The sequence below is a fragment of the Triturus cristatus genome, chromosome 7 (assembly GCF_964204655.1).
Source record: "Triturus cristatus chromosome 7, aTriCri1.1, whole genome shotgun sequence".
Taxonomy (NCBI): domain Eukaryota; kingdom Metazoa; phylum Chordata; class Amphibia; order Caudata; family Salamandridae; genus Triturus; species Triturus cristatus.
This window is the reverse complement of record NC_140590.1, coordinates 1,527,107,481-1,527,132,370: the sequence shown is the minus strand read 5'-3', so window position 1 is coordinate 1,527,132,370 and position 24,890 is coordinate 1,527,107,481. Positions and strand designations below refer to the sequence as shown.

Sequence of the window (24,890 nt, the reverse complement as noted above, 5' to 3'; positions counted from 1 at the left end):
ATGTTGTTGGGCCTGGCCATGTGGCTGGTGGCCATTTTGAGGCCTAGGCCTGCAAGCTTGCCTGGCCTTGTCTGCCAACAGGCCTGCTTTCATCCACTAGGACCAGAGCAGGTAGCCACAGCTTTATTAATCTACTGTTTTCTGTGTGCTCTGTTGAATTTAGACATCATTTAGGGCATGGATGGCATTGGATTGAGTTGGGGAAGTGTGTTTTTTGGGGTGGCCTTGCTGATGTTGTTGGGCCTGGCCATGTGGCTGGTGGCCATTTTGAGGCCTAGGCCTGCAAGCTTGCCTGGCCTTGTCTGCCAACAGGCCTGCTTTCATCCACTAGGACCAGAGCAGGTAGCCACAGCTTTATTAATCTACTGTTTTCTGTGTGCTCTGTTGAATTTAGACATCATTTAGGGCATGGATGGCATTGGATTGAGTTGGGGAAGTGTGTTTTTTGCGGTAGCCTTGCTGATGTTGTTGGGCCTGGCCATGTGGCTGGTGGCCATTTTGAGGCCTAGGCCTGCAAGCTTGCCTGGCCTTGTCTGCCAACAGGCCTGCTTTCATCCACTAGGACCAGAGCAGGTATCCACAGCTTTATTAATCTACTGTTTTCTGTGTGCTCTGTCGAATTTAGACATCATTTAGGGCATGGATGGCATTGGATTGAGTTGGGGAAGTGTGTTTTTTGGGGTGGCCTTGCTGATGTTGTTGGGCCTGGCCATGTGGCTGGTGGCCATTTTGAGGCCTAGGCCTGCAAGCTTGCCTGGCCTTGTCTGCCAACAGGCCTGCTTTCATCCACTAGGACCAGAGCAGGTAGCCACAGCTTTAGTAATCTACTGTTTTCTGTGTGCTCTGCTGAATTTAGACATCATTTAGGGCATGGATGGCATTGGATTGAGTTGGGGAAGTGTGTTTTTTGGGGTGGCCTTGCTGATGTTGTTGGGCCTGGCCATGTGGCTGGTGGCCATTTTGAGGCCTAGGCCTGCAAGCTTGCCTGGCCTTGTCTGCCAACAGGCCGGCTTTCATCCACTAGGACCAGAGCAGGTAGCCACAGCTTTAGTAATCTACTGTTTTCTGTGTGCTCTGTTGAATTTAGACATCATTTAGGGCATGGATGGCATTGGATTGAGTTGGGGAAGTGTGTTTTTTGGGGTGGCCTTGCTGATGTTGTTGGGCCTGGCCATGTGGCTGGTGGCCATTTTGAGGCCTAGGCCTGCAAGCTTGCCTGGCCTTGTCTGCCAACAGGCCTGCTTTCATCCACTAGGACCAGAGCAGGTAGCCACAGCTTTATTAATCTACTGTTTTCTGTGTGCTCTGTTGAATTTAGACATCATTTAGGGCATGGATGGCATTGGATTGAGTTGGGGAAGTGTGTTTTTTGGGGTGGCCTTGCTGATGTTGTTGGGCCTGGCCATGTGGCTGGTGGCCATTTTGAGGCCTAGGCCTGCAAGCTTGCCTGGCCTTGTCTGCCAACAGGCCTGCTTTCATCCACTAGGACCAGATCAGGTAGCCACAGCTTTAGTAATCTACTGTTTTCTGTGTGCTCTGTTGAATTTAGACATCATTTAGGGCATGGATGACATTGGATTGAGTTGGGGAAGTGTGTTTTTTGGGGTGGCCTTGCTGATGTTGGTTGTCTTAAAGACATGCTTTTGTTGTGTGTGTCTGGTGAGTGTTGGTGTGCGATGCATGCTCCCTGCAGACCTTTTTGGGGCCTGTGAATGTTCGTATTTGCATTTTGTTGCATTAAAAAGGCAGAGAAGTGTGCTTCAGCATGCATCCTTTACCTGACTTTCATAGGCCTTTTGTCAGCTCCTGGTGTTTTCCAGGCCCCCTGCTTGTTAGTGATTTGTGAGTGTCCATGTGGCTGGTGGCCTTTTTTTGTGTTGGGAGTTATTAGTGTCCTGCTTTTGCCATATAGGCCTGCATGGTTTTCCTATTGGCTTACTGCTTCCATCCATCCACCCCCTTTGCCAGCAGCAGCTCCATGGATGCTGAGATGCTCAAATAATGCAATGGTCCACCCCATTTCCATTAGTTTTTTATTTTGTTGTTTATTATTAACTTTCCTATCCTTCCTGAGAGTGTAGTGTGTGGCTGTACACAGTACTAGTAGTATAACATAGCTCTAGTTAAAAAAAATAGTCATAAATGGCTAGACTATCTTTTGTTTGCACTATTACAGTACTAAGTAACTGAACCACAAAAACAAATGCAACATTTCACTGATGTTCTTCTCCTGTCTTCTTTGCTTTTAGGTGCACAAAAGACAGAGTAGGAGGTGTCATCGGCATCACCTGGCTACCCGTTGTACTGCCAGCCAGACAGAAGTCCTGCTGCGCATCACGCCCACGTGTGACCAGAACTTGTTGTGCATCTGCCTCCTGCCAGACATCTGAAGAAGATGGCCCCAAAGAAAGGTACCAGGTCCAGTACCAAGAAAGTTGCCGGTGAGAAGAAGGAACAGAAAAAGGAAGTGCCATTAACCACGACTGGTGGTGTGCCGGCCAATGTTTTTTTTGGCACCAAAGCGTTGTCCGGGAACCAAGCTGGGAGCAGCACAGCGGTCCAACCCCACCAACCTAGGCCCAAGGGCTTTAGTGTCGCAGAGGTAGCCAGTCTACTAACGAGCAGCGATGTTGAAGAAATGTCATTACCGCAAAGTAGTACACAATCAAGTTCAACGCAGGCGCAAACTCAGCAGATCAGTGTCAAGCCGCCGCAACCAGAACAGCAGCAGCCGCCGCAACCAGAACAGCATTAGCCGCCGCAACCAGAACAGCAGCAGCCGCCGCAACCAGAACAGCAGCAGCCGCCGCAACCAGAACAGCAGCAGCCGCCGCAACCAGAACAGCAGCAGCCACCGCAACAGCCCACCATAGTAGTTGTTGCTCCTGACGTAGGGGCATTTCAGGAAATCGAGCTTCCTGCAGACAAAGTGGAGCGAAGTCAAACCACTGTTTCAGAAGATCAATTGTCTTCCAGACCACCATCAAGGAAAAGGAGGCTTAGTCCATCATCTTCTTCTTCAAGCCCCGCTTCTGATGATCGTGATGACACTTGGGTCCCACCAGCTCGGTCTGAGAGTGAAGTACGCCACAAGACATTGCTTCTGAAAAGGAAGGTCCCAGAAAAACTTAGAGTTATGGAGGTAGATGTAGAAGTGTGGAGGTAGATGTAGAAGTGTGGAGTAAAGCTTTGACTGCTGCACCTGACACTTTCACTCTTGGGTCTTCTGTATCTGGCGGGTCGCGATCCCTGGTCCGCCACGGCTAATTAGTGCCGATTGATGCGGAGGGATTGACGCGACTCCGCCCACTTTCTGTAGCACTTCCGGTTTGGGGGTATATGGAACGGCAGACACGGCGGCCGCGCAGCACAATTTGAATGTGAGCTAGCGTGAAACAGAACTCTTTTTACTGAAATTAGAAGCATAGAGAATTGGGGGGACGAAACTGCCTTTTTAACTCTCTTGTCGTTATTTACCTGTTGATTAGCCCTTGCACTGAATCTTTTTAAGCAAAACTTTTTTGTATTGATTTTATTGATTTTATATATAAAAAACGTTTTTACCTGATGTAAAGCTTTGACTGCTGCACCTGACACTTTCACTCTTGGGTCTTCTGTATCTGGCGGGTCGCGATCCCTGGTCCGCCACGGCTAATTAGTGCCGATTGATGCGGAGGGATTGACGCGACTCCGCCCACTTTCTGTACCACTTCCGGCTTGGGGGTATATGGAACGGCAGACACGGCGGCCGCGCCGCTGGCGCGCCGAAGGCGCGCCTAAGGCAAGCCCGTCTGCGCCCGTCCGCGTCCGGAGCGCGGCCAGCACCAGCCATGCTGCTGGGTGTGATAGATTGCGCCACCAAAGATGGTCTCGTGAGTCACTTCTAAACCTCCAGGGTGAGGTTTGCAGGAGGGCACATCAGACTGACTTAGCTCTCTCCCCATTGCCACATTGCAGAGAATGTGGTCAGACTCTGATCCAAAGTAAGATGGCCGAGGGGGGGCAGTCCTCCAAAGGAGTACTGCCGGCTCAGAAGACCACAATTAATTTGGGCTTAGTAAATTGTAGATCGCTTACTAAACATGCTGAGGAGATATGGTCAATTTTAATTGAAGGAAACTGGGATGCCCTGTTTCTTACTGAAACCTGGCTGAGTGTGGACGCAATGACATCAATCTCATTAGCTACCCCGCCTGGGTTCAAAATGTGTTTTGCGAACCGTGAAGAGGGGAAAAGAGGGGGGGGGGGGGGGGTGGCTGTTATTTTTAGAGATTCCTGGGAGCTTGTGTCCTCTGCCCCGCTTCTTGTGGCTGGTATTGAAGGTCTACACTTTTGCTTCCAGATTAACCCTGCTTTTGCTTTAGCCGGCATTCTTATTTATAGACCGCCTGCATGTACAGCGACCGCACTGCTGTCCTTATGTGATCTGATTACCCAAAAATCAGTAGTCTATTCTAACTTTTTGGCTCTGGGCGATTTCAATCTTCATACTGATAACCCAGATTGCGTCCAAGCGTTGCAATTTGTGGCCTCTTTAGAGGGGGCTAACCTTGTACAAGGGGTACCCCAACACATACTGCAGGACACACCTTGGACCTTATTTTTTCTAATCTTAATAACATTGTAATAAGGCCCCCACTGCCACTGACCTGGTCGGACCACTTTCTAGTCCCGTTCTTTATTACTCTCCCGATTGCTAAACTGGCCAATAGCATCCAGGCCGTGCATAAAAGAGACTGGAAAAAACTGTCTGCAGAATCCTTAAGCCCCAGACTGAGAAATAGTTATCCCCAGCTGTCTCAGGACCCCAATTCTGATGCAGCCTCGCTACATCAATGGATTGCGGACGCAGTAGAGGCTGTTGCACCAATCAGAACAGTGAAACCCGCTAGAAGCTCCCCCTCGGCCCCATGGTTCTCTGCCATATTGAAGGAACAAAAAAGTAAATGCAAAAAGCTTGAACGCCAATGGAGAGTAGCCTACTGCGACCTAGCTAAAGCAGTTTATAAAAAAGCGACTAAAGAATTTCATAAGGCTTTAAAAATGGCTAGACGGAACTATCTTGTTGCTCGCATCCAGAATGCTTATCACTCCTGTACAGAAGTTTTTAAAGTAGTCCAATCTTTTTTTAAACCTAAGGCAAGTGAGCTGGAGGTTTTTGCGTCCGTTGAACAATGTGAAAATATTGCCAGTTATTTTGATGACAAAATCTCTAGGGTTTATGACTTTTTTACCCCCTCTGAGGTCACTGTGAAACTGGACACTCCAGTAGATGATGGTAAGCGGGTAACGCTCTCTAACTTCAGCCAGATTTCTCATCAAGAGGCTTTAGGGGAGCTACATAAATGTAGGTCGGGTGCGCCAGATGATCCGTGCCCGCCAAAATTTTGGAAAATGCTAGCCCCTTCCTTGACCGAGGGCCTTCTTCACATTTGGAATACCTCTTTAGAGACAGGTATTTTCCCCGACTCATGGAAACATGCAACTCTTCTCCCCTTGAAGAAGAAAGTAAACGGTGATCCGGGGGACCTCAGTAACTTGAGGCCTATCTCCCTGCTCCCAGCACCGGGAAAGATGTTAGAGAAATTGGTTCAGCGTCAACTGACCTCCTTTTTAGAGCGGAATCAGGCTTTTCACGATACCCAATCTGGTTTTCGGGCGGGTTTTAGCACTGAGACCGCTCTCCTTGAGGTGGCAGAGTCGGTAAAATGGACATTGGATGCAGGAGCTTCGGCGCTGCTGGTGCTCCTGGACCTGTCCGCAGCGTTTGATACTGTGGACCATGCCATCCTAATTCAGAGATTACAAGATGCAGGGCTTGGCGGGACGGTACTAGCCTGGGTAAAATCTTACCTAAGCGGGCGGTCCCAGAAAGTGGCTTTACAATCTTATGTATCTAGACCTAAGCAAATCAGGTGCGGCGTTCCACAGGGCTCTGCCCTTAGCCCCCTGTTGTTTAATGTCTATCTAGCACCGCTTTTCACCCTTATTGCCAACTGGGGGGTCAAAGCGATTTCTTACGCCGATGACACCCAGCTGATCTTTTCATTTAAGGAGCGGACGGCAGACACTTTCAGGAATTTTAAGGGCTGCTTACAAGACATTGCTCGTTGGATGAATGCAAATAAATTAAAGCTCAATGCCGGTAAAACCGAAATTTTGTATTTTGGCAAAGGAGTAGCTCCTGATCCGGGACTGTGGTGGCCATTAGAGATGGGGGTACCACCTATCCCTAGCTCGTGTGCTAGGAATTTAGGTGTGAAATGGGAGACGAATCTCTCATTCTCGGCGCATTTTAAACAGGTGTCTTCTGGTTGTTTTAGCACTTTGAAAAATCTGCGAAAAATCCTCCATTTTCTACCGGAGGGCTGCCGGAAATCCATTGTACATGCCACAGTCACGTCCAGGTTGGACTATGCAAATAGTCTATATCTTGGTCTACCCAAATATGCCATTGGTCGCCTCCAGATGATTCAAAATGCGGCTGCGAGACTGGTGTTACGAATTCCTTTTAAACACCATGTCTCTCCGTATTTACAGAAGCTCCATTGGTTGAAGGTGGAGAAATGAATCCAATTCAAGGCCTTGACCCTGGCATATCGGGCTCTTAAGGGAAATTGCCCGCAATATCTAAAGCAAAGAGTGTGTTTATATAAACAAACTCGGGTGCTACGATCAAATTCCCAGACTTTGCTGCAAATCCCTCGTTTTGAGAAGGTTCGCCAGGGAGGGAGGACCTTCACAGTGGGTGCTGCATCACTGTGGAATACCCTACCAGAACCTCTGCGGCAGGCACATACTGAATCTAGTTTTAGGAAAGCACTAAAAACTTGGCTTTTCTAGGCTCTCTCTCACGCTGGCTGCAACTCTGCTGTGCTTTAGCGCCGGGACACTCCTATTTGGGGTAGCTGTTGCGCTCTATAAAATGCTAATAATAATAATAATAATAAGAGGGGGGTGATGATGTTGATGAAGACGAGCCAGTCATCACGCACATTACTCCCGCCCCAAAGGGATTGGAGACCGACATTCTCACCCTATCCAGAAAGGCTGCTACTGAGCGGGATGTAGCACGGATCTCACCAACACAGGTTACACCACCACTACCTCCAGCTGCCATATTTTCCAAGGCCCGGCAGGGACCTACATCCAGCTCAACCATCTCAGTAGGAAGTGGTAGTAAAAGTCACAGTGTAGGTGGACAGGGTCACATATTTTCAAGCACCCCCTCAAGTTCATCTGGTGTTGACAGTGGCACATCCAGCAGTGCCAGAAAGTTCTCCTCCCCAGCTTGGGACTTCTTTTCTGTTAGCGCCAAGGAGGAGAACGTTGCTATATGCGCAATTTGTCGGCAAGGTGTTCGGCGTGGTAAGCTTGGTACAAACTATGGTACCGGAGGACAAGCAAGTCATCTAAAAATACACCACAATATCGTGTGGGAGGATCACCTACGTAAGTTAAAAGAAAGTAGAAAAACTAAACCCTTTGAAGTTGGTCAGGAATCAGGGAGCGATATTATTGTGGTGGCAGGTGAAGAACAGGGAGGCATTTCTAGCCCTGTCTCCAGTAGTGCAGTCACTGCAGTGGTAACGCCCACATCCTCCTCAGTAACATCAGAGTGGCACCGCAGTAAGAGCCATACTCAGAGTGTGGGTGAGACACCAAGGCGACCGGCGAGTACCTCAATGAGACAATCTGTGTCGTTGAGCCTTAGTGGGTTAATGAAAACAGCACCACTAAGGAAAGTAAGCCAGCCTACCATTGACAGCATGTTTAGGTTGGAGGGGCAGTTCCAACGCAACCACCCAACGGCACAATTGTACAATGCGAAGCTGGCTAAAATGTTAGCGCTGGACCTTCTTCCTTTTTCATTTGTGGAAGGGGTGGGTTTCCTTGAATTTGTGTCTGCCATCTACCCGAAATGGAAAGTTCCCAGCCGGTCCTATTTCGCAAGAATTGCTGTTCCGGCACTACATCATGATGTGCTGGAATTGGTTGGTCATGGTTTGCGGCAGAGTGCTGTGCACAATATCCACCTGACAACAGACATGTGGAGCAGTTGCCAAGCCACAGATTACATGTGCATCACTGCACACTGGATCTCTTTTGTGGGGGGTTAGAGATCAACTATCTGCACGAGGTGTTGTTGACACAGCTGCGATTTTTGAAGGTACTCGGAAACATGCAACTGTAGCTATGTTCGCCATGGAGAAATCTCATACGGCTGAAAACATTTTGGAAGAGTTTCGCACCAAGGTTTTGGAATGGCTGCGGCCCAGAGGGCTTGGTATTGGCTTTGTTGCCACAGACAATGGCAGTAATGTACTGAAGGCCATGGAACTTGGTTCCTATTTCAGGGTTCCGTGTTTGGCACACTGCATAAACATTATAGTGCAAGACTTTCTGAAAAAAGAACCCATAGTAAGCAATTTACTGGCCATCTGCCGAAGAATATGCAATCATTTCAGCCATTCTTTTAAAGCTCGGAAGCAGCTGAGGATCATCCAACGTGAACTTAGGATGCCAGTCAAGGCACTCATCCAGGAGGTGGCAACACGTTGGAACTCAACGTACTACATGCTTGATCGCCTGTACGAACAGCACAGGTCACTCAATGAATATGTCTGGTACAGAAGCAGTGATGCCAGTGTTAAAGGCATGACCCTTCAGAGGGAGCAATGGACCCTAATTCAATGCCTGACTGAGATGCTGTCTCCTTTTGAGGTCTTCACACGTGAAGTCAGCAAGGAGGACTGTACAATGGGCCAAGCTATCCCATTGTTGCAAATGCTAGAGCATGAGCTGAATAATGTGTCTGAATCCTACAAAGGTGTAGAGGACAGAAGGCAAGCCCATGACTTGGTGGAGAGCTTATCCAGGCGCTTATCAGAAAATGTAAGGATACAAAATAAAATTTTGTCACAAGAACATTACATTTGTGCCACAATTCTGGATCCAAGTGCAAAATTAGGACTATTCCTTTCTTTTTCCGACAATGATGTTGCCCGCTACAAAAGTTGTATAGCTGAAGCAGCCATCAAGTTTGAAAACGAAGGGCTGCTAATTAAAAGCCCGCCACATCAACCCACAACAAGTACTGATACTGAAGCAGGCCATGCAGAATCAAGTGCAACTCCGTCGGCTTAGGGCAGTGCGGTTGGCTCACAATCGCAACACTCACCATCACCATCGACTACAAAAACAATAACTGGATCATTCGGCCGAGTACAATCATTATCAGATTGGTATGTAAAGATGGGCCTTAAGCACAGTGCTGATGCACAGAAAAAACAGCACAAAAGCTTACCAGCAGCAACCCTGAACATTGATCGGATGGTCCAGGCCTATCTGGACGACCCAACAGAGGTGTACGTTGATCAAAACCCAGTGCAGTATTGGTATAGGAAAAGGTCTGATTGGCCACAGCTCAGCAGGCTGGCGATAAGCTATCTGGCTTGCCCTGTCGCAATTGTCTCTTCCGAACGTGTTTTCAGTGCTGCTGGTTCCATTGTAACCTTGAGAAGGACCAGTCTATCTCCCAAAAACGTGGAGAGGTTAACAATGATCAAAATGAATCAGCACTTCATACCACCGAATTACACAATGCATGAATCAACAGAGGAAGATGAGGACAGAGGCTCAGGTGACGGAAGTATTGTGTCAGATGATTACCTACTACTGGAAGATCCCCCAGAGTTTGAGGACGAGCTATACTTGCCTGACAATTAGGCTCGCACTTACTGTCTTCCTCCCTTTTTTCCCCCTTTGTTTGTGTCTGTCGTTCCGGATATAAACTTGTGAATCGCAACAAATGCATTGTCACCGTCTTCTACTCTTCTAATTTAAGATACAAGTTTCAGGTGTCTGCCATTTGACACTACAGTCCTCAGAATCCAGCTCCTCCGCTCGATCATACTGCATCTCCTGGTCAATTCCATTTCCCTCATGAATGATGATTGGATGATGGTAACAACAAATTCAAACTTTCCTCGTCCTTCCAAAACAAGTGGACCATGAATCTGATGCCTTCTATAGCTATCCTCCTTCAGAGCCGAGAGAGACTGGCCATTAACTGAAAATAAGATGCAACAGGTAATGATTGATGCCATGCATTGGCCGAAGAATGGCAGACTGAATGATGTAGATTTTGTTGTGTGTGTTGTGCATGAATTGATGTAATTGTGCACTGCCACTAATCAACTTTCTACAGAACACACTAATTTTCCCCTTCTTGCAAACCAGAAATGTGTACTTCTCTTGCATCTTGGTGATACATTGCTTTTAATTCAATACAGGAAGGGGACTCACTCAATCTGCGCAATGCAAATGACTGTGACTTAACAGCACCGTCCATCATGATGATGGCGAAAGAGACGGCCTGCAGCGTTAACGAGATGAGATGCAACAGGTAATGATTGATGCCATGCATTGGCCGCAGAATGGCAGACTGAATGATGTAGATTTTGTTGTGTGTGTTGCGCATGAATTGATGTAATTGTGCACTGCCACTAATCAACTTTCTACAGAACACACTAATTTTCCCCTTCTTGCAAACAAGAAATGTGTACTTCTCCTGCATCTTGGTGATACATTGCTTTTAATTCAATACAGGAAGGGGACTCACTCAATCTGCGCAATGCAAATGACTGTGACTTAACAGCACCGTCCATCATGATGATGGCGAAAGAGACGGCCTGCAGCGTTAACGAGATGAGATGCAACAGGTAATGATTGATGCCATATATTGGCCGCAGAATGGTAGACTGAATGATGTAGATTTTGTTGTGTGTGTTGCGCATGAATTGATGTACTTGTGCACTGCCACTAATCAACTTTCTACAGAACACACTAATTTTCCCCTTCTTGCAAACAAGAAATGTGCACTTCTCCTGCATCTTGGTGATACATTGCTTTTAATTCAATACAGGAAGGGGACTCACTCAATCTGCGCAATGCAAATGACTGTGACTTAACAGCACCGTCCATCATGATGATGGCGAAAGAGACGGCCCGTTAACTTAAGATGAGAAGGAACAGGTAATGAATGATGACAATTAATGGCATGCATTGGACACCTGACTCTGAGCTATTGGTCTTTGTGTTTGCGTTGTTTGTTGTGCACAAAGTGATGTCAAAGTGTACTAGTAGTAATCTATCTTTCTGTACACAATAAAGAATGACTCAAGTCAGTAATATTTATATTTCTACTCTGGGTGATTCATAAAAATTATACTTGTACTGCAGGCCGATCTTCAGTCAGTAAAAGTATCAGAGATGATGATGAAGTCAGGAGGAGGATGTTTCAGGAGTGGCATAAAACGGAAAAGCCTAAAGGTAAACACGTCAACAACAACCACAGCAGACCCAAATGTCTGTGTAGAAGTTGAATAGAGTGTAGCGGTGGGATGACTGCAGTGCATTGATTTTACTAACTTTAACTGTAAAATGCTATGTTTGGAATGGATAATGTGATTTGCGTTTGTCCAACTCTTTGAGAGAAAAAAAAAGGACTCTAAAGTGTTAACGTAGGATGTGCTAAATTGGTAAGCACTGTGGGCCTGATCTCTCCTGTTACTGTTGAAGGTCAATGCTGGAAACAGACTAGAGTAGAGATGATGCATATGCATACATGCCACCTCGGAAAGTGTTCTTGTTGCACTACACCATCACTTGTGCATTTGTTTTCACTTTCTTTCTCAATATCCCCTTTGGTTTTCAATTTAAAATTACAGGCCGGGCCTTGGCCAAAACTTTGTAAAACATTACAATGCATATTAATTACCTTACCAATCAATCACCTTTTTTTTCCAGCCAGGCAGTGGCGAGGCGACACACCCAAGATTGATGGACGAGAGGAGCAAGAGGAATGCCGAGATGCAAAAAACCAGTCCACATTTTTGACCAGGATAAGACAGTAACAGTATCCACTTTTAACTTCTTTTAAATAATTTGATTAATATCTTGTATACAATCTTTACAACAGTGTGTTCTTGGAGTTGTTATTATCAATCATCATTACGTTTGCTCTGTGTTTACGATTCTTCACTACCAATATTTAAAATTTCTATTTGCTATCTGTTAAAGTATTAAGGCCGGAACAGAACAAGAAATAGAAGTGTATGTAATCCGGGTCTCATCATCATGCATGCATTGCCTTTTTCTCCCTTAACATATGGAATGGATATGGTATGGTAGTCTTCAATGATTGTCGTTTGTTTGTCTATGTATGCATACTGTTTTTCTATGTCAAACCTTTCCCAAAATCCCCCTTCCCATCCATTCAACAAACCCTAACCCTCTTCCCCCGGGCTGTGTGACTTATTGTCGAGGTGTAACTAAATTAAATGTACACCAATACTTAATCACACACTTGCTGGGGCGGATGTGGTGAAAGCAACACTACTTCAATTTCAATGCAGAGCGATGATCTTCTTCTGCTTGCCCACCCATGAGTAGGATATTTCAGAGGTTATTTTATTTAACAAAGGAACATATACCTCAGCATGAATTGCCGGCATTGATTGGATTTGTTTGTTGTCATTCCTCATATACAGCACTAACTGTTAGACTGTAGGCATAGTCAAGTGACTCGAGTCGACAAAACTATAGTTTGTAACACTGTCTAGTAGGCTATCCTCATAATAACCACCATTCAGTTTTTTTGTCAAATATTTGAGCATATAATTGTTGCTCGGTAAATTCTGTGATGTACTTCATTCAACTACTCCTCTAACAGTCTCTCAAAGGCGATTGACTATCTCCTTTTCTTTTTTTGGAAATGCTGCCACCCTGCCAGTGTATACTACTACTACTATACTACCACCACCCCAATCATGGCATGTATGAAAAAGGAAACCATCTTCACCATGCAGCCAGTGCTGTGCCACAGTTGGACATAAACATCAAGCACCGGTAAGAGAGAAGTTTGGGGGAGGCAGAATTAATAATGGACATGTTGTCAATGATTTCATTTTCAAACACCACTCCAAAGAATGCATAGACTAGAGGACAGACTGAAAGTACTAGAAGGACCAGTCAATGAGTGAGGTGTGTCGCATCTATCTGTTTGTGTCTTATACAGTCAGCAAATTATTGAAATCAAACACAGGCTATGGGCGGCCATGCACTAGCAAGGAAACAGTGTGATGTAAAACAGTTACCCCACCTACAAAACATTAACAACATTGCATGTAACATAGAAAAATATATTTAATTTACCCTAACAAATAAACTAAACCCACAAAAGCTGACCCACCCACCTCCCTAACCCCAACCACTGTCCACAGTGGAAAAAAGTCAAACGCCAAACGAGTAAAGAACAGGAATTAAAAACGGGGCAGTGACAGGGACTAAGTGGTGGGGCGGGACTGGAGGAGGACACGCATCTGGCGCATCTCGTCCTCTAAATGGGCGACGCGGCATCTAAGGCCGCGGCAGTTGCAGCCACAGTGGGGGGGGCACCGGAGATGACACGGTGGCGGCGGGCAGCCGCCAGGCGGTGGCGCCGTAACGCTGGAGGGCGGTGGCTGGGGCCCGGGGCACTGGAGGAGGCTTCAGTAGCTGCTGCAGTCTCCTCCTCCTCCTCGGCTAGGACCACCAGCCGCCGGTATTCATGCTGGATTGCCTCCAGCTTCCGGCGCCGTGCCTTGGCGGCCAACTCCTTCCGGTTGAGTTTCGGAGTTGCTGTGTATCAAAAAGAAAAAAACAAGACAATTGTAAAATATAGTCTTAATAAAACAGTAGGACAAGGTAATTATTTATACACATAGTGGCATGGTAGAGTAGCACTATAAAATAAAGCACAGTAGTACATAACATTTTAAATGGCGCCCGTCCTTCTTCCTTCCACCTGTCTTACACTTTTTAGTTGAACAGTGCACCAGGTGCTCTTCTCCATAAAACTTTCAAAGCGGAGTTCAAATCAGATAGATGAGGCCATTGGTTACTCAATACTCCGGCTCCTAGTCCTATACCAATTAAAGGGAATTCTAGTCTTCTAGTTCACTCTTCAAACGTCCCCAAGAACTCATACTTACTTACGACATCGGATAGCGGGCGGACTTTGGCCGCCCGCCATCCGACTGCTAAAAAGGGTGGGGGTCCCGTGAGGACAATTAATTAGGATGATGCGCCCGGCACAGTGGCGGGCACACCCTGTTTTTTTAAATTTAAATTCTGGTTGGCTTTGCTGAAAGCAATGCTAAAATGTTGTGCTGCTTTTCCAAGCACAACATGACGGGCCCCGCACGGAGCCTGTCACGTTTTGCTTTGAAAGTCGGGGGGGTACCATAGCATCGGTAGGTACCCTCCATGGGGGCCCCCAAGCATACTCTGCAATGTGTGCATGCCTTTCCGTGGCGGACGGCAATGCCGCCACGCAAAGGCATTCCAAAATGCAGATTATATGGCTGGCGGTGTGGTGAGAGAGACACCACCGCCATATTGAACCCTTTTCCGCCTGGACATGTCTGAATATTTTCTACAGGGATGGCGGGAGGTTTGCCCCTGCGGTGACGGCAGTGAATTCCAGCCGGCCCGGCGGGGGCAATACGCCCACCATCCTAATGGGGGCCCTAAGTCACAACTGCACAGTATACATATACATACAGTACACCCTTGCAGTGAGTGTGCAGTCAAGTTCAACAATAGGTAAAGATTATGAATCTAACTTACCACCGCCTGCCACTGGTGCTGCCACTCCCCCTACCGCTCCGTTGCTATCTGCAACTGCCGCATCCTCGCCCTCGGCGTCGCCTTCGCTGGCCCCAGCAATGGTGGTCGGTAGTGCGCCTAGAAAACATTACACATTTATTAGGCGTCATATACACCTCCCCCCTATTGATCAGTAGCAAGGTTGAAAAATGAGTTAATACTAACATACATCACTAGTACAAATAGGTAGTAGTAGAGTAGACACTAATAGTTATATGATCATTGTAGCCTTTGCTTGATTAGCCCTAGCCATGCACATGTGACGTTACCTTTACCTTGCAGCTTCTTAAGACACCTTTGAGCCCACATGACCTGCCTCACACTGCTACTGTCTAGTCTACGCGCTGCGTACAAGCGGTCAACAAACATTAACAAGCCACTTTTTTAGGAAGAACTGGTGTACTACTGTTACTGTTAGTCCATATTTCTTATCCATAGATGCTACACTTTTTGGCACGGCTGAGAAATGCTTGCAAGTTGCAATATACTAACGCACACCATTTCTTTTTTCGCATTACAGACGCAAGATTCCCTTCTATGAACCAGAGCTTCTGAACGATGCACCAACTACCAGTACTAGGTTCTTCTGAGGTGAGGGGTCCATTCACTCACATCTTCATTTATAAATGTATATAAACTAAATTGCTATGGGATGGTGGTGCTGCCTTCCACCACTGTTCAGTTATCATGATTTAATTCCCAACTGTATAAGTGTAACAATGTATATTGTTTTAATGTTATTGATTTGCCGGTTGGTGCTGCTAAGAAAACAGTGTACAGACCTTCTCAAATTGAAATAAACATTTTAAACTTACATAGACTTCGTGGTATTTGGTGTGGAGTGGACTAAGTTACACGAGTGAGCAAATTAAAGTAAGGGTGTGCATGTGAATTGCTTCCACGACAGAGGTTGGGTGTGTTATGTTCTGGGTTGTCTACTTGTTGGGTATCTTGGGGGGAGGGTTCCGAGACCTAATAGGTATGACAAGACAGTACTATAGTCAAGCAGTGGAATTGTGGTGGGTGCGGAATTTCTGATTGAGGTGTGCAAGGAAGGTCCAACCTACCATCACCAACATCCTATTTTCTGGTGCAAATGTATGTGCAAGATCCCTACAACAGTGGTATTTCCTATAGGGTATCATATCAAAATATTAAGAAATCTGGTAGGGCTGTTGCTGTGAATTTTCAAAGCCTCAACATCAATAAGAGTAAAAGTAGTACAAGACAACGACCCAACGGATTGTACGAGCTACTGGTGAATATGAGTTTTATATTACAACCTTTCACAAAGAGTGGCACTGGCCAACTGGGCAAGACTAGCTACTACAGTACAGACAGATTGATAGGATGTAGTAGTACTCAGAGTCATCATAGCGGAGGCAGGGATAAGATTTTTGAAACCGTACAGATCGAAGGATAATTGGTGGTAAAAAAAATTGCATTTGGAAACACACTATAGTTCGGGAGAAATGGGGCAGTAAAAGTTATAAAATAAGAAATATTATTAAAAACAAGAAGACTTACTGGGGCCAGCAGAGGAGCCCTCAGCGGTGTCCTCCTGGTGGTGTTCCTGTCCCGCCGACTGCCCAGTCCCTGTCGGTCTGCCCCTGGGTGCTGATGGACAGGAAAGATATAAGAAAGAGACAAACATTGATGGATGGTGTCAAACAAATACAATATTTTTCAATAACGGTCAAAAAACACTTATGTAAACAACAATTGCAATAACTACATTGACCGATCTCATCTGGTCAACATGTAATATCGGGGGATTCGCAGTTCGACTACTTAAGTTACTATTTATCAACAGTGATCCAGTCTTCCATTCTGATTAAAGAAAACTAAGTTACAACTAAGCCTAAGTAGTAGTACAACGTACCACCCAACCTAGCCCACCTATTCCAGGCATGCCAATTGTACATTAAGTATGCATTTCCACTGTATTCCTCAACAATGCGTATGGTCCAATCATGGAGGACACATGAACATGACTACATTTTTTGTATACACCAAATTTTGGTTTGATTGATGCTGATCTGCTACTGCTAAGTAACTGCTAAGCCTACCTCCACTCATTGAACAAACTAGAAAAGGTTCTAAAGACTGCCGTACTAGCAGCACGTCACGTAACTGAGTGAGGGGGGGCATCACGCATACCACTAACCAATTAGAAGGTCCTTACAAAGTACCTAAACCTAAGTATCAATCCGCCCCTATCTATTAGTGACAGGACAAAGTAAGGAGTGGCAGTAAGTCACTGTAGCATTACGTAACTTAATTTCTCTAAAATAAACTCGTAAAGAATCACGCTAAGCAAGCGCAAACGCAAAGCTGCAAACAAGTAAGATTAGTAGTAGCGCCGAAGAGCACCTGTGTCATAATCACAGAAGACTTTTAAACGTTTTTAACCTGGAATGTATTGTAAGCAGCAACATTCTAGCTGGTTGGAAGGAAAAAAAGATATTCGCAATATATAACATAGAGCAGAAGAACAGACACAAAGTTGTAATAATTAAATAGGTACTCACCAAGCCCCGGGACCTCCACTCCTAGCAGGTCCAGCAGGTCCTGCTCACGGTCCAGGATGTCGGACCACCGGTGCGTCAGCTGTGCCTGGGTGCGCCGGACCCCAGAGATGCGCGACACTGCCCGGCGCACCTTCCCCCACCGCTGCCGACGCTCCCGGAGGCCGTACCCGGACCCAGGCCTGCCACCTGCTGCCAGGGTTGAGGGGAGGTGGCGCTGCACAAAGAAAATGAGTGCAGCCAACTCCACCTCCCCAAATAAGGCCCGTGCCTGCACCCCTTGTGGGCGCCGCCTTCCACATGGAAGGCGGTCGCGGCTCTGGCTGCGGCGAGCCCTACCCTTTGACATGGTTCTGGGGATGAGAGACGGGATGGGAAAGAAAAGGTAATAAAATTAAAAAAGTAAGTAAAGGAAATAAATAGGCAATAGAAAGAGTGAAAATGTAGCTAAAAAACAAAAAAAAAGTAGACAAAAACAAAAAATATAGAAGCAGGAAAATAGTTAGAGAAATAATAAGTAATAAAGATCCAAAAAAAGTGGCTATAAACAAAGGATTGAAAAGATTTAGGGAGGATTGAAAATCAGGCCCCAGAACCATGCAATAGAGTGAAAAACAAGATGGCCGCGCCCATTGCGACCACGTGCGCAAGTTCGCGCGATATTTTCTCCCCGAGCAAGCAAAAAGCAACGCGATCAAGTAAAAGCGGTCGCGAACAGGAAATATCGACCGCGAACAGGCGCGAACATGCATTGCGCGACCCGGAACAGGAAGTAAGCATCGCGAGAGGGCGGGACAAGTGAAAACAAGATGGCCGCGCCCGTGAGCAACCGCATGGGTAAGTTGGCGACCCGCGATCACGCAAAAAATACCGCGAACAGGCGGCAAAAAACTTCCGCGTCTTCGCGATATTTCCGGCGTGTTTGTGGAGATTTTCTGCATTTTCACGATAATTTGCGGAAGTTAATTTCGCAAATTCCGCCCACCCCTACTATTCTGGAGAACACAGGTGTGTGTACAAGAGATTTTAGATCTTACTCTGGAATGTAACGGCGAATTCCCCACAGAAGGCGTAGTTGATAGCATGCTTTTAAGGTCATGGTGCTGATTTGAGAATGTAAGTTGAATCTTTTGTCTACGATGATTGCTAGAGAAGTCTCAACAATGGTGGGTTTACTGTTAAAGATGTTAAGTGAGTCCACATGGGACTGCACCGAAAGTGTTGATTTCAATGGGGAGATAATGAAAAATTCAGTTTTAGAAGAGTTTGGCTTTAGGTAATGAGAGAATATCCAGTTGTGAAAAGAGTTTGATGATGATGATGGTAATGATGAGATGTCCTTTTGTGAGAATACCTTTAGCAACAGTGGTGTGAAGTCTGATTATTTACGATAGAAGATCCCTGCCTTCTTAAGGAGGACTCCAAATGTCTTGATGTATAGGTTGAAAAGGGTCAGACCAAGGATGAACCCCTGGAAGACGCCTTGTTTAACTGCAATCGATTAAGAGATAGTCATCAATTTTAACCATCTACAACCTGCCCATGAGGAATGAAGTGTACCATTTAAGGACCATATCATCAATGAGCATTTGATTTTTAAGTGAGTTTAGGAGTGTGTGGTGGTTGACGTATCAGAGGCTGATGATAGATCAAGAAGAATTAGGAGACAGGGGTTGTCTGAGTCTAGAATTCCAAGAGCATCATAAACCACATGTAATAGAGCAGTTTCCATGCTGAAGCTCTGATTGAAACTAGATTGGAATTCATCTAGGAAGTAGTTGTTTTGAAGATTTGAGTATGTTGCTCCACTAACATATCTTTCAAAGATGTTTGAGAGGAAAGGCAGTTTGGAAACCAGTAATAATTGTTAAGGTCATTAGTATCTGCAGAGGGTTTTTTTTTAGGAGGGGGAGGCTTGTCCAGTTTTGAGAAAGTTCATAAATGTTCCTTGGCTGAGAGAGATTCACCAGTTTTATCCAGTGGGGAAGGATGTGAGGCCTTTGGCAATGTCGCCTGGGATTGGGTCTACAAAGTGGTTGGTGGATTTTGTTTTTAAGACAATCTTCCTCTGTTCTTGGTATTAAATAGTTGCCAAGTCTCCTTGGTTGTGCACATCTGGGAAGAGATAGGATGGGAGAGATGATCACCCACAGCAGCCACATAGCCGATCACCTGAGATGCCTCCACAAGCTCACGATCAACAAAAGAATCACATTCAAGCTCCTCACACATGCCTACAAAGCCCTCCACAACACCGGACCTGAATACCTTAACCACTGCCCCTCCTTCTACACACCCAACAGACATCTCAGCACAGCCCAACTGGCCCTGGCCACTATCCCACGGATCCGCAAGAATTCGATTGGTGGGAGATCCTTCTCCTACCTCACTGCGAAGATCTGGAACTCCCTGCCTCTGCATCTCAGGCAATCACTGTCTCTGTCTCAATTCAGGAAGGACCTCAAGACCTGGCTCTTCGACTTAACTGCAGAAGTCCCCGCCCACCCCCCCCCCGCTCCTTGAGGCACTTACAGGTGATTAGTCATGCTCTATAGCTCTATAAGAACCCGGATTGATTGCTGATGTAGAAGCATTTGAACTTTGGAGTCAAAGAACTGTAGAAACTCCTCTGCTTTTGATGGTGAGTCTTCAAATGTGATGGGTGTTGGTGTGGGGGAGCTGTTGGCAGATTCGAACAGATAAAAGAGTTGCTTTGGTCGATCCTTGGCTGAGTCCAACAGGGATCGGAAGTGGTTAGATTTCTCCCAAAAGATGTGTTTTTTGTATAGGGACCTGACATTTCTCAGGCTAGTGAGGATAGTGGTGGAGGGTGACTGTCTCCATTTCTTTTCTAAGATTCTTATGGCTTTCTTTCCTCATAAAGGGCCTTGTTGAACCAAGGTGCTGATCGTTTTGGTTGTTTCTTGTTGCTTTGGAGTGGAACTACAACATCAAGCACATCAGAAAGGCATGCAAAGTTGTGGGAAGTCACTTTATTTATATTTGTGGTGGGGCAAATTGAGGGTAGTATCTTCTGAGCAGTGTTTTCATGGTATTAGAGAGTTGCAGGTTGAAAAGAATAAGGGAGTTATCAGGCCAGTCTACTGAGATGATTAGGCCTAGTATGGAGCCTTTTCTATGTTTGGTTTTAAGATATGTTGGATCAAATTATTGTTGAGAAGAGTGGAGGCGCAGTGGTTCACTGCAGAGTCTTCTGTGGTGCCCCAGTGAAGATTGAAGTCTCCCAGAAAGATCAGCTTATTACTTTGGGTAGTTTGGTCAGTTTTGAGGTCCATTCTGGTGGGTGGTAAGCTGCATTTATTCTGAGGGAGGGTTGTGTTGAGCATGTAGGTCCAGAGCGAGTCATTGAAACATGGAAAGGAGCCATTTGGTACATCCTTGCATTGCAGGGAATATCTGTAAATGGTTGTGATACAGGCCCTGACTCGGCCTACTTAGTCCTTTCTAAGGATGGAGAAGTTAGGAGGAAGATGAAGACCAAATGGGTTGTGGGAAGTGCTGTTAAATCATGTCTCTGTAAGGATTAGGTCAAGTTTTTATTGAGAGATGATTTCCAGTTTCTACTTCAGAGAAGAACTATAGTTGTGAAGCATGTCTCGTAGAGATGGGGTAACTGATTTGGCCTAAGGGGAGCCGGGGATTTTGGTTGTATAGGGATACTGTTTATGATAGCAGTTGTCTGCTTTGGATGTGGTTAGTTTTTCACTGTTGTGATCACCCAGGATAAAGGCACATTAAGAATGTGTCAGTCATAGCCTGGATGTTAGCCCAGAAGATCTTCATTTTAGCTGTGTAGTATATTACGACAAACACAAAGAATTTGCTAGGACTGGTGAAGTATTTTTAGCAGGACCAGCCTCTGGTCTCCACAAAAGAAACCAATGCAGAAAGATGATGATTATTCCTTCATCCCTGACCTCATCCATGCTTTTGTTATTAATAGTTGTTCGTCGGGAAGAGTGTAGACTGTGTGCAGCTACTTTAATGAAACACGCATTGCCAATGGCCCGCAGTTGGAGCAAGTTGACAATGATCAAGTCCTACAAAATACATCTTTTGGATAGGGGTGTCTTGTACTCAGGAGGACAGACCTAAAGGAGTTTTTAGAGATGAACTGAACATGTCAGTCTTAGCCACACGGCACGGACATGGGTTTGAGATCTGGCATTTACACACCGAACTATGTCTTGCACGGTGGAGCTTGTTGGAGAAATATCCAAAACATGTCTAAATAAGAGCAAAATGCACATCTTGAATACACATTTGATCAATTTCTCTCCTTTTGAAGCATTCCAATTTATTTATGAAATTCCAAAAACTGGCACTGAAGTCAATGGACAATTGGATTTACACAACTGAAGGAGCCATGAACTGTGGGGCAGCAGTGATTTAAAAGAAAAAAAGGCTTTTCTCTATATTTGAGCACGGGTGCCATGCATTTTGTTTTTGCTTAAAGTCTTGTCGAGGACGGACAGCATCTCTAAGTCAATTTGCTTTTTTTCCTTTCCATTGTGAAACTTCGCAGGTCAACAGCTTTGTTTTTAAAAATGTTTTAAGAGTTTGCCATTGATGGGCTGCGGTGGTGCACTTCCTCGTGTTCCAGAGCTGTTCCAGATTAGTTCCCTATGGATGTGGTAAATAGGCTGGAATCCAGGACAATGAAGAAAGACTAGTGCGCTGTCCTACATCACAGGCAGCTTATGATAAACAGCCTTTATGCAGGAATATCGAAAACAGACGAATGCAGGACAGAGCAAGAACGAGTTTGCAGCAGTGGGTAGGCTTTAGGGAGCAAACGTTTTTTTCTCTTAAAAAACAACTCTACTGCCCTGCATTGTCCCCGCCCTCCCCAGAGATCTTGACAATAAAAACAAAACCACACTGTGATGTAGTTAAGACCACCTATGAGCATGGTTCTTGTTCTCAAAGGATGTTGCATCGTGGAAAAGTGCTACTGAATACACACTGAACATATCTTAAATCTACCAAACCCGGCCGCCTCACTACTTCCCGAAGACGTAAAATGTTTCTGTGTTGATGTAGGCTACAAGCAATGCAGCATACTCCTGCAGAAAGTGAAAAGGCTTTCAGACAATGGGCACCCAAGGGGTGGCTTTACATAAATGTAGAGTGTGACTATGATGACTGCCATAGGGGAAATGGAGCTCGAGCGTTATGCTGATAAAAGGACAGTAAATCAGTAGGATTCCATTATTTTGCACAGTACTTTAATGAAATTGACTAATGCTTTCTGAGAGATGGAGTCTGACTTTACTTAATTTGAAGCAGTTGGCTTAAAGCACCAAAGTCGCTTTTGGATTTGTAGTTTTGCGCTCAACAACTACCCAAATGGTACATCTCATATTAAATATTCACCACAAAATTGCGAGGTGTGGTGTAGAGGCCTAATCTTGGTAATTTTGCGAAATTACACTGGCGTAAATAAACTATCGCCCAAGCCTAGTTATTATCAGTTTCTGCATCCTTACTATGCAACTAGAAATGACTGAATCCCACAGAAAAAGAAATCACCTTATCATATGGGAAATAATTTTTTACAACAGATATATTTAATGTAGATTTGTTCCAAATATAAAGAATATCAAATGTTACACCTCATATTGTTAGGTTTCTCAAAAGTATTCCAGCAACAGATACAAAACATCTAAAAGCTTTGTCTACTTGAAATACAGTTCACATCCCATTAGCTAGCGCGCACGCACACAGACACACACACATACACACACACACACTCTCTCTCTCTCTCTCTCAAAAGGAACCGGCGAGTAAGTCTGATGTTTAGCTGTTAGCCTTTTTTCTTTGTCAAAACTTGTTTTGCTGTATCATAGTTAGGGGGATATTCTCAAGAACGGGCGATAATTATCGCCAACCTAGGTTAATGCAATTTTACTTAACGCCGTCTATCGCGGGAAACTAACGCTGTGTTAACGGCGTATTCTCAACACGCCGGCAACAGGCGATAGTTTCCCGATAACGTGTCAAATGTCCACATTAAAATTACCAGGACGCCGATAAAAAAGGAAATCAGAACGTAAAAAAAGTGGCGTTGGGCCCAACAGCGATAAAAATATCAGCGATAAGCAGCGCCAGGCTTGCTATTCCCACGTCAGTCGGAAAACATCACCATAAAAGCTGAAAAAAAAATGAAAAAAACAACTGAGAAGCACCATGGAGGAAGCTGGAGCAACTACAGAGGCCAACCAGAACCCCACAAACCCCCCCGGAGGAGAAGCCAGGGACCTCGGGAAGGAGAAGGGCAAGGAGAGGAAGAAGAGGAACCCACGATTCAGTCCACAGGAAAACAAGATCCTGATTACGGAGGTGATAGAACACCACCAACAACTGTTCATCACCTCCACTGTGTCATTGGCAACTAAAAATGCAATATGGCAGCCCATCTTGCATGCAGTCGGAGTGAAGAGAAAGGAAGTGGACGACTGCAAGAAGCGCTGGAATGATGTGAAGTGCAAAACCAAGCTGAAACTCGCTAACAACCGGAAAGCATCAATTAAGACTGGAGGTGGGAGTCCAATGCCACAGCAGGAGCTGGATGAAATGGAGGAAATGGTGTCCACAATCATCAGTGGGAAGAGAGTGGCAGGAGTTGGGGGACCGGACACTGCTCTACATGACCTGACTCAACATCAACAGGGTGAGTAATGACCAGGGACTGGGGGCACGGGGGGAGATGGGTACAATGGCACACATGCACAATTAAGTATAGCACAGTGCACACCCACAATGACTCTGGATCATGTCCCTGATCTCCTTGGCATACTGCAGCACACATAGAAACATCAAGTAGGCCCCATAGACAATGTGTCCAGAGGGGGCCCTCCCCACACATCATTAATCTCACAACAAACCCATGCACATGTGCTGAACCCAGCAAAGCTGTAGGTCCATGAGCCACACTGACAATGCAAGTGACACCGCATGACGATTAGCATGGCTGCAGTCCAATTATCATGACATGGTGCACGACATGACACTGAGGTGGCTGAGTGTGGACCACATCCGTAAAGGAGCAGGTCACACTCTGACACATCCACGTGCACAAACAACCCTTGACGTCAACAAGACATCTGCGGACAAACCATGCCCAAGAGTCCCAACTCCCACCAAGAGCCCTAATTTACCCAAGTCTACAACATCTCAGCACTGTATAAGCACAGAAGTGAAGGGCACACCGCCTGAAAGGGATAAGGGCCAGCAAAATCAGAGCTGAAGGGGCGACTCTCCCACAATGCAGCACACACACATAAGAATCAAAGCACATCAACATTGACAACAATGTGGTACAAACTGCAACACTTACACAACAGAACAGAGGACACAACTGCTGCTGCTGTGTGTAGAAACTGGCCAATCACATTTGGCATAGTAAGAAACTGTGAGATGATGATTTACAAGTACAACCTCACGTCCCTGATAGTGTAGAAATGTCCACTGTCCCGCATCAAATGGGCATCTCCTCCCAAACAGTCACAATGTACATTTTCATGCAGTCTGTTTGTAAACTTGTCAAATGCGTGAACATACATGGAACACACTGTTAAACTGGATCTCCCCTTTACATTGGAGAGGGAGAATAAACACCTCCTGCAG

General features: G+C 45.6%; 1 long non-coding RNA gene across 1 annotated transcript; it reads right to left on the bottom strand.

Annotated features, from left to right (window-relative positions):
• Positions 1–13,614: 13,614 nt before the first annotated feature.
• On the bottom strand, positions 13,615–16,412 carry LOC146812308 (uncharacterized). Its single transcript, XR_014965901.1, has 3 exons — positions 16,240–16,412; positions 14,674–14,790; positions 13,615–13,683 (listed from the first exon to the last, which is right to left on the bottom strand). It is a non-coding gene; the product is annotated as an uncharacterized LOC146812308 (long non-coding RNA).
• Positions 16,413–24,890: the final 8,478 nt, after the last annotated feature.